Source organism: Herpailurus yagouaroundi, unplaced genomic scaffold (assembly GCF_014898765.1).
Source record: "Herpailurus yagouaroundi ecotype Mexico unplaced genomic scaffold, PumYag 185, whole genome shotgun sequence".
In the NCBI taxonomy this organism is placed as follows: Eukaryota; Metazoa; Chordata; class Mammalia; order Carnivora; family Felidae; genus Herpailurus; species Herpailurus yagouaroundi.
Window position 1 is genome coordinate 28,632,543 of NW_024412416.1, and position 10,154 is coordinate 28,642,696.

Here is a 10,154-nt window from a genome sequence, read left to right on the forward strand (position 1 = left end):
CCTTAGAGAAAGCCATATAGGTGTGGGTCTCACCCAGTATGGTTCCCCTTTCAAGGTAAGTACCCTTAATTTCTGCCTGCTTTTGTTCATTCTCTAGTACCATTTTAAAAATTTTGTCCAATTTATCATTGTTGGCAAAATTTTAGTCCAATATTCACTACTCAGCCATCACTAGAACCTGCAACCTTTCTCAATATTTTAAAGATGTTAGTTTCCTCTTGGTTATTTTGCTTCCAATATATCAATATCATTTTTTTTTAAATCACTGTTCTCCTGTATGTAATGCATCTCTTTTCCTCTGATTTTTAGGATTTTCCTTACTTTTGTTTTCAACAGTTTAACCATGATGAACATAGGTATGATTTTCTTTCTCTTTATCCAACTGGATATTCACTGAGGTTTGTGAAGCTGTGGGTTCATGTTTTTCATCAAATTTGGAAAAGTTTGAGCCACTGTTTTTTAATTGCACATCACTCCTTTATTATACTGATCTGGGGAAAAGATTTAGTACAGTTACACTCAAAATGAGTACTTGGGCACAAGTGGCAGGGCCAAACAACTGTAACCTGATCAGAAACAGATATGATGAAAGACAAACTTGGACAGGATCAAGAGGCATTTCACTGCTATAAAACATTAAGACTGGGGAGAGATTCTAAAACACACAGGAAGATGAACTCCTAGGCCTCAGAAGTGAAGGAGTTTATCACATATTATGAAGAATGGCTTATATTTGGATAATCACATGTGGCAATAGTTCCCCAGATGGGGACCCCAGAAGGGTTTTTGTTTTGTATTATTTTTACATGTATATTTGTAAAAGTAAATGCAACAATAAGCATTCAGTTAGATCCCAATCTTCGGGAGCCAGTGGGGGAAATGGTTGTTTTAATCACCATGCAGGTTACATTAATCTTCCACTGGAGTGACTAGTGCCCCCAGACAGTAACCTGACTACAGAATAGTACAGGGCTGGGTCCTGGGAACACATACATACAGGCTCTCTTGCATCTCATTGGTCATGCCTTAGCGAGTTTCCTCTCTATTCCCTACTCAAGCAGATCCTTAGTAATAAACAAAGTAGTAGGAAAAACCCTGGAGTTACTACCTTTCTTGAATAAGAGGGTTAAGAGTCTTTCTTCAGCTTGGATTTAGGATCTATGCCCCAAAATTGAGGCCATTATTTCTTAAGAAAAAAAAAAATTAAGTGTATTTATTTATTTTGAGAGAGAGAGAGGGGATAGGGGAAGGGCAGAGAAAGAGGGAGAGAGAGAGAATCCCAAGCAGGCTCCATGCTACCTCCATGTGAGCCCGATATGGGGCTTGATCTCATGAATCATGAGATTATGACCTGAGCCAAAATCAAAAGTTGGACGCTGAGCCAATTGAGCCAACCAGACAACTTGGTAATATGTATTTGGTCTTTGTCCCATTCCTGGCACAGAGCTTCTAAAACCCTTGGGATTTCCTGTGTGGAGAGCAATAAATGTGCCTTTGTTGTGTTAATGAAGCAACTTTGGGAAAGTTTCTAGGTAGCCTAAGTATGAAGGTTGGCCCCAGAGGAACCAATTATGTGATTAGAGGGTTGGAACTTTCAGTCTCTCCTCCCACCTTTGGGGAGGGGAGAGGGGCTGAAGATTGCGTTCAGTCATCGATGGCCAATGATTTAATCAATCATGCTTATGTAAGAAAACCTTCTTAAATACCTAAAACCAACAGGTTTCAGAGAGATTTGGGGTTGGTGAATGCATGGAAGTTCTAGGAGTGTGGAGTGCTCAGAAAGCATGGAAGCTCTGTGCCCCTTCTCACATACCTTGTGCCCTATGCATCTCCTCCATCTGGCTGTTGCAGAATTACATCCTTCCATAATAAGTTGGCAATCTACTAAGAAAAATGTTTCTCTGAGGTCTTTGAGCTGCTCTAGCAAACAAATGAAACCCAAGGAGGGGGTTGCTGGAACCTATGATCTACACCTGGTCAGTCAGAAGCAGAAGTGCAAATCTAGACTTGCAATTGGTGTCTGAAATGGGAGTGGGGAGGCATTCTTGTGGGACTGAGCCCCTTAACCTCTCGGAAGCTATTTGCAAGTGTCAATTTGCAAGCTATCCTAACACTGTCAGAATTCAGCAAAATTGTAGGACAGCCAGCTGGTGTTGGGGAACTGCTTGGTGTCTGGAAAAACCACATACATATTGGAATTTGATAGGGAAGGAGTCCTCAGATTTCTTCTAGAGTTGAGCTGAATTGCTGCTGGACCTCAGCTTTAATTATATTTCACATGTGATTTCCAATCTCTAACCTCCACTATCACTACTTTTTTTTTTTTTTAAATCTTGTGAGTATTTGAATTAGGAGAGGTTGAGTTGTACTTTCAGGTATTTTTGGTTCACCTTTGGATTTAGTTTTGTTAGGGCTCCAGAATCTAATCACTCTGAGAATGCACAGGACTACACTCCCAGTTTTCTACCTTGTGCCACCTTAGCAAAATTTGGGCAGGATTCAGGGAGAAAACTGTTGGAACAAGTGACTGAGCTTGTATTTACAATTTTTGCATTCCATTCCATCCTAGCAGATGTCAAAGGGTCAACTGATTTCTTCTCATTCCTGTATATTCTTTCCATCGATGACAGGCTGGGTCCAACTGCCAACCTACACCATTCATCCCTCCCAGGTATGGAAGTTGCACAGCTCTTTGCTCTCTTATAAAGGGCTTATTTCTCTCTGGAATTCAGTTCAAGTTTCCTGTATAGACAGTCTGCATTAATCCCACAGAAAAGTATACATTTACTTTGCCTTTTCTTGTTAACCACAGGAGTGGAAGTCTTTAGTGTCCTTTATTTCCTAACCCAAAGCAGAAGTATGTAGAACATTTTCTAAGAATTTGAATCAAGTGTCTGACAAATCTCTGACAAGAGGAACTGTAGATAAATTAGATCTCAGTATTTCCAAATGGCTGGAACTCTAAATACCTAAATTCTCAGCCTCTTTACAACTAGGTGTGACCATGTAAGAAAGTTGCTTGCCATCTGTCTTCTCTTCCTCCCTCCTGTGTACTGGGAGGTAGACAGTTCTGCAAGCCAGCTTTGACCATACAAACAAGGGAAGCACCAAAGGCAATCGCAGAATAAGCATAAGGAACGTGCACTGTGAACAACCTCATGGTGTGGAGATACTCATCCACCCTGAACCACCCTCTGCACTATTAGAATGAACTACTTTCTTCATGGAAATGAGCTTAGGTCTATTACAGAAGTTGAGCCTATGTTCTAAATCAGTGGTTTCCAACATTTTGTCTCCTAAATAAAAAAATTAGAAATCTGGACTCTGACTTTACACTGTAACCTGTATTTGACTTGTGATTTTAAGAGTTTCCAAGCACATTTACCAAGTTTAAATTGGAGGAAGAATAGACTATAACTGTCATTAGTTGGTTTCTTTGGGAAGCAGCCTCCAAGATGGATTTATTTTTTTTAATTTTTTTTCAATATATGAAATTTATTGTCAAATTGGTTTCCATACAACACCCAGTGCTCATCCCAAAAGGTGCCCTCCTCAATACCCATCACCCACCCTCCCCTCCCTCCCACCCCCCATCAACCCTCAATTTGTTCTCAGTTTTTAAGAGTCTCTTATGCTTTGGCTCTCTCCCACTCTAACCTCTTTTTCTCTTTCCTTCACCTCCCCCATGGGTTTCTGTTAAGTTACTCAGGATCCACATAAGAGTGAAACCATATGGTATCTGTCTTTCTCTGTATGGCTTATTTCACTTAGCATCACACTCTCCAGTTCCATCCATGTTGCTACAAAGGGCCATATTTCGTTCTTTCCCATTGCCACGTAGTACTCCATTGTGTATATAAACCACAATTGCTTTATCCATTCATCAGTTGATGGGACATTAGGCTCTTTCCATAATTTGGCTATTGTTGAGAGTGCTGCTATAAACATTGGGGTACAAGTGCCCCGAGGCATCAGTACTCCTGTATCCCTTGGGTAAATTCCTAGGAGTGCTATTGCTGGGTCATAGGGTAGGTCTATTTTTAATTTTCTGAGGAACCTCCACACTGCTTTCCAGAGCGGTTGCACCACTTTGCATTCCCACCAACAGTGCAAGAGGGTTCCCATTTCTCCACATCCTCTCCAGCATCTATAGTTTCCTGATTTGTTCATTTTGGCCACTCTGACTGGTGTGAGGTGATATCTGAGTGTGGTTTTGATTTGTATTTCCCTGATAAGGAGCGACGTTGAGCATCTTTTCATGTGCTTGTTGGCCATCTGGATGTCTTCTTTAGAGAAGTGTCTATTCATGTTTTCTGCCCATTTCTTCACTGGGTTATTTGTTTTTCAGGTGTGGAGTTTGGTGAGCTCTTTATAGATTTTGGATACTAGCCCTTTGTCCGATATGTCATTTGCAAATATCTTTTCCCATTCCGTTGGTTGCCTTTTAGTTTTGTTGGTTGTTTCCTTTGCTGTGCAGAAGCTTTTTATCTTCATAAGGTCCCAGTAATTCATTTTTTGCTTTTAATTTCCTTGCCTTTGGGGATGTGTCGAGTAAGAGATTGCTACGGCTGAGGTCACAGAGGTCATTTCCTGCTTTCTCCTCTAGGGTTTTGATGGTTTCCTGTCTCACATTCAGGTCCTTTATCCATTTTGAGTTTATTTTTGTGAATGGTGTGAGAAAGTGGTCTAGTTTCAACCTTCTGCATGTTGCTGTCCAGTTCTCCCAGCACCATTTGTTAAAGAGACTGTCTTTTTTCCATTGGATGTTCTTTCCTGCTTTGTCAAAGATGAGTTGGCCATACGTTTGTGGGTCTAGTTCTGGGGTTTCTGTTCTATTCCATTGGTCTATGTGTCTGTTTTTGTGCCAATACCATGTTGTCTTGATGATTACAGCTTTGTAGTAGAGGCTAAAGTCTGGGATTGTGATGCCTCCTGCTTTGGTCTTCTTCTTCCAAATTACTTTGGCTATTCGGGGCCTTTTGTGGTTCCATATGAATTTTAGAATTCCTTGTTCTAGTTTCGAGAAGAATGCTGGTGCAATTTTGATTGGGATTGCATTGAATGTGTAGATAGCTTGGGGTAGTATTGACATTTTGACAATACTTATTCTTCCAATCCATGAGCAGGGAATGTCTTTCCATTTCTTTACATCTTCTTCAATTACCTTCATAAGCTTTCTATAGTTTTCAGCATACAGATCTTGTACATCTTTGGTTAGATTTATTCCTAGGTATTTTATGCTTCTTGGTGCAATTGTGAATGGGATCAGTTTATTTGTCTTTCTGTTACTTCATTGTTAGTGTATAAGAATGCAACTGATTTCTGTACATTGATTTTGTATCCTGCAACTTTGCTGAATTCATGTATCAGTTCTAGCAGACTTTTGGTGGAGTCTATCGGATTTTCCATGTATAGTATCATGTCATCTGCAAAAAGCGAAAGCTCGACTTCATCTTTGCCAATCTTGATGCCTTTGATTTCCTTTTGTTGTCTGATTGCTGATGCTAGAACTTCCAGCACTATGTTAAACAACAGCGGTGAGAGTGGGCATCCCTGTCGTGTTCCTGATCTCAGGGAAAAAGCTCTCAGTTTTTCCCCATTGAGGATGATGTTAGCTGTGGGCTTTTCATAAATGGCTTTTATGATGTTTAAGTATGTTCCTTCTATCCCGACTTTCTCAAGGGTTTTTATTAAGAAAGGGTGCTAAATTTTGTCAAAGTCCTTTTCTGCATCGACTGACAGGATCATATCGTTCTTATCTTTTCTTTTATTATTGTGATGTATCATGTTGATTGATTTGCAAATGTTGAACCAGCCCTGCATCCCAGGAATGAATCCCACTTGATCATGGTGAATAATTCTTTTTATATGCTGTTGAATTCGATTTGCTAGTATCTTATTGAGAATTTTTGCAACCATATTCATCAGGGATATTGGCCTGTAGTTCTCTTTTTTTACTGGGTCTCTGTCTGGTTTAGGAATCAAAGTCATACTGGCTTCATAGAATGAGTCTGGAACTTTTCCTTCCCTTTCTATTTCTTGGAATAGCTCGAGAAGGATAAGTATTATCTCTGCTTTAAACGTCTGGTAGAACTCCCCTGGGAAGCCATCTGGTCCTGGACTCTTATTTTTTGGGAGATTTTTGATAACCGATTCAATTTCTTCACTGGTGATGGGTCTGTTCAAGCTTTCTATTTCCTCCTGATTGAGTTTTGGAAGCGTGTGGGTGTTTAGGAATTTGTCCATTTCTTCCAGGTTGTCCAATTTGTTGGCATATAATTTTTCATAGTATTCCCTGATAATTGTTTGTATCTCTTGAGGGATTGGTTGTAATAATCCCATTTTCATTCATGATTTTATCTATTTGGATCATCTCCCTTTTCTTTTTGCGAAGCCTGGCTAGAGGTTTGTCAATTTTGTTTATATTTTCAAAAAACCAACTCTTGGTTTCGTTGATCTGCTCTACAGTTTTTTTAGATTCAATATTGTTTATTTCTGCTCTGATCTTTATTATTTCTCTTCTTCTGCTGGGTTTGGGGTGTCTTTGCTGTTCTACTTCTATTTCCTTTAGGTGTGCTGTTAGATTTTGTATTTGGGATTTTTCTTGTTTCTTGAGATAGGCCTGGATTGCAATGTATTTTCCTGTCAGGACTGCCTTCGCTGCATCCCAAAACGTTTGGATTGTTGTATTTTCATTTTCATTTGTTTCCATATATTTTTTAATTTCTTCTCTAATTGCCTGGTTGACCCACTCATTCTTTAGTAGGGTGTTCTTTAACCTCCATGCTTTTGGAGGTTTTCCAGACTTTTTCCTGTGGTTGAGGTCAAGCTTCATAGCATTCTGGTCTGAAAGTATGCACGGTATGATCTCAATTCTTGTATACTTATGAAGGGCTGTTTTGTGACCCAGTATGTGATCTATCTTGGAGAATGTTCCATGTGCACTTGAGAAGAAAGTATATTCTGTTGCTTTGGGATGCAGAGTTCTAAATATATCTGTCAAGTCCATCTGATCCAATGTATCATTCAGGGCCCTTGTTTCTTTATTGACTGTGTGTCTAGATGATCTATCCATTTCTGTAAGTGGAGTGTTAAAGTCCCCTGCAGTTACCACATTCTTATCAGTAAGGTTGCTTATGTTTATGAGTAATTGTTTTATATATTTGGGGGCTCCACATTCGGCGCATAGACATTTATAATTGTTAGCTCCTCCTGACGATGGACCCTGTAATTATTATATAATGCCCTTCTTCATCTCTTGTTACAGTCTTTAATTTAAAGTCTAGTTTGTCTGATATAAGTATGGCTACTCCAGCTTTCTTTTGGCTTCCAGTAGCATGATAAATAGTTCTCCACCCCCTCGCTCTCAATCTAAAGGTGTCCTCAGATCTAAAATGAGTCTCTTGTAGACAGCAAATAGATGGGTCTTGTTTTTTTTATCCACTCTGATACCCTATGTCTTTTGGTTGGCGCATTTAATCTATTTACATTCAGTGTTATTATAGAAAGATACGGGTTTAGAGTCATTGTGATGTCTGTATGTTTTATGCTTGTAGCGATGTCTCTGGTACTTTGTCTCACAGGATCCCCCTTAGGATCTCTTGTAGGGCTGGTTTCATGGTGACGAATTCCTTCAGTTTTTGTTTGTTTGGGAAGACCTTTATCTCTCCTTCTATTCTAAATGACAGACTTGCTGGATAAAGGATTCTCGGCTGCATATTTTTTCTGTTCAACACATTGAAGATCTCATGCCAATCCTTTGTGGCCTGCCAAGTTTCAAAAGAGAGATCAGTCACGAGTCTTATAGGTCTCTCTTTATAAGTAAGGCACGTTTATCTCTTGCTGCTTCAGAATTTTCTTTATCCTTGTATTTTGCCAGTTTGACTATGATATGTCGTGCAGAAGGTGGATTCGAGTTACGTCTGAAGGGAGTTTTCTGTGCCTCTTGGATTTCAATGCCTTTTTCCTTCCCCAAATCAGGGAAGTTCTCAGCTATTATTTCTTCAAGTACACCTTCAGCACCTTTCCCTCTCTCTTCCTCCTCTGGGATACCAATTATGCGTATATTATTTCTTTTTAGTGTATCACTTAGTTCTCTAATTTTCCCCTCATACTCCTGGATTTTTTTTATCTCTTTTTCTCAGCTTCCTCTTTTTCCATAACTTTATCTTCTAGTTCACCAATTCTCTCCTCTGCTTCTTCAATCCGAACCGTCATCGTTTCCATTTTATTTTGCATTTCGTTTAAAGCGTTTTTCAGCTCCTCCCGACTGTGCCTTAGTCCCTTGATCTCTTTAGCAAGATTCTCTGCTGTCCTCTATACTGTTTTCAAGCCCAGTGATTAATTTTATGACTATTATTCTAAATTCACTTTCTGTTATATTATTTAAATCCTTTTTTTTTCTTTTTTTTTTATTTTTTTTCAACGTTTATTTATTTTTGGGACAGAGAGAGACAGAGCATGAACGGGGGAGGGGCAGAGAGAGAGGGAGACACGGGATCAGAAACAGGCTCCAGGCTCCGAGCCATCAGCCCAGAGCCCGACGCGGGGCTCGAACTCACGGACCGCAAGATCGTGACCTGGCTGAAGTCGGACGCTTAACCGACTGCGCCACCCAGGCACCCCTATTTAAATCCTTTTTGATCAGTTCATTGGCTGTTGTTATTTACTGGAGATTCTTTTGAGGGGAATTCTTCCGTTTGGTCATTTTGGATAGTCCCTGGAGTGGTGGGGACCTGCAGGGCACTTCCCATGTGCTGTGGTGTATAACTGGAATTGGTGGGCGGGGCCACAGTCAGACCTGATGTCTGCCCCCAGCCCACCACTGGGGCCACAGTCAGACTGGTGTGTGCCTTCTCTTCCCCTCTCCTAGGGGCGGGATTCACTGTGGGGTGGCGTGGCCCATCTGGGCTACTTGCACACTGCCAGGCTTGTGGTGCTGGGGATCTGGCGTATTAGCTGGGGTGGGTAGGCAAGGTGCACGGGGGCAGGAGGGGCAGGCTTAGTTTGCTTCTCCTTAGGTGATCCACTTCAGGAGGGGCCCTGTGGCAGCGGGAGGGAGTCAGACCCGCTGCCGGAGGTTTGGTTCCACAGAAGCACAGCGCTGGGTGTTTGTGGAGCAAGCAAGTTTCCTGGCAGGAACTGGTTCCCTTTGGGATTTTGGCTGGGGGATGGGCGAGGGAGATAGCGCTGGCGAGCGCCTTTGTTCCCCACAAAACTGAGCTCTGTCGTCCCGGGGCTGAGCAACTATCCCTCCCTTTGTCCTCCAGCCTTCCCGCTTTCGGAGCAGAGCTGTTAACTTATGACCTCCCAGATGCTAAGTCCTGCTTGCTGTCAGAACACACTCCGCCCGGCCCCTCCGCTTTTGCAAGCCAGACTCGGGGGCTCTGCTTGGCCGGCGGGTCCCTCCACCCCGGCTCCCTCCCGCCAGACGTGGAGTGCGCACCGCCTCTCCGCCCTTCCTACCCTCTTCTGTGGGCCTTTCGTCCGTGCTTGGCTTCGGAGACTCCATTCTGCTAGTCTTCTGGTGGTTTTCTGGGTTAGTTAGGCAGGTGTAGGTGGAATCTAAGTGATCAGCAGGATGCGCGGTGAGCCCAGCGTCCTCCTAAGCCGCCATCTTCCAAAAACCAAGATGGATTTAGACATGCAGATTGCCCAGTGGAAAGAAGGGAAAGGTAGAACGGCCAGAGAGAAAAGTGAACCTGAATTATATGTCAGTGGAATTAGCCCATCAGTTTATCTTATTTGAAGAAATTGGCACAGTTCTCCACACCTTTAGCAACCAACACCCTGATCAGTCAGTAGCCATCAACATCAAGGAAAGACCCTCCACCAGCAAAAGATTATGACTCACTGGAAGCTTAGATGATGGGTCAACATTTTTTAGCCATAAAGTATTTAAAAAAAAATTTTTTTTTCAACGTTTATTTATTTTTGGGACAGAGAGAGACAGAGCATGAACGGGGGAGGGGCAGAAGTGAGGGAGACACAGAATCGGAAACAGGCTCCAGGCTCTGAGCCATCAGCCCAGAGCCTGAAGTCGGACGCTTAACCGACTGCGCCACCCAGGCGCCCCAACCATAAAGTATTTTAAAATTAACACAGATTTATGGGGCGCCTGGGTGGCGCAGTCGGTTAAGCGTCCGACTTCAGCC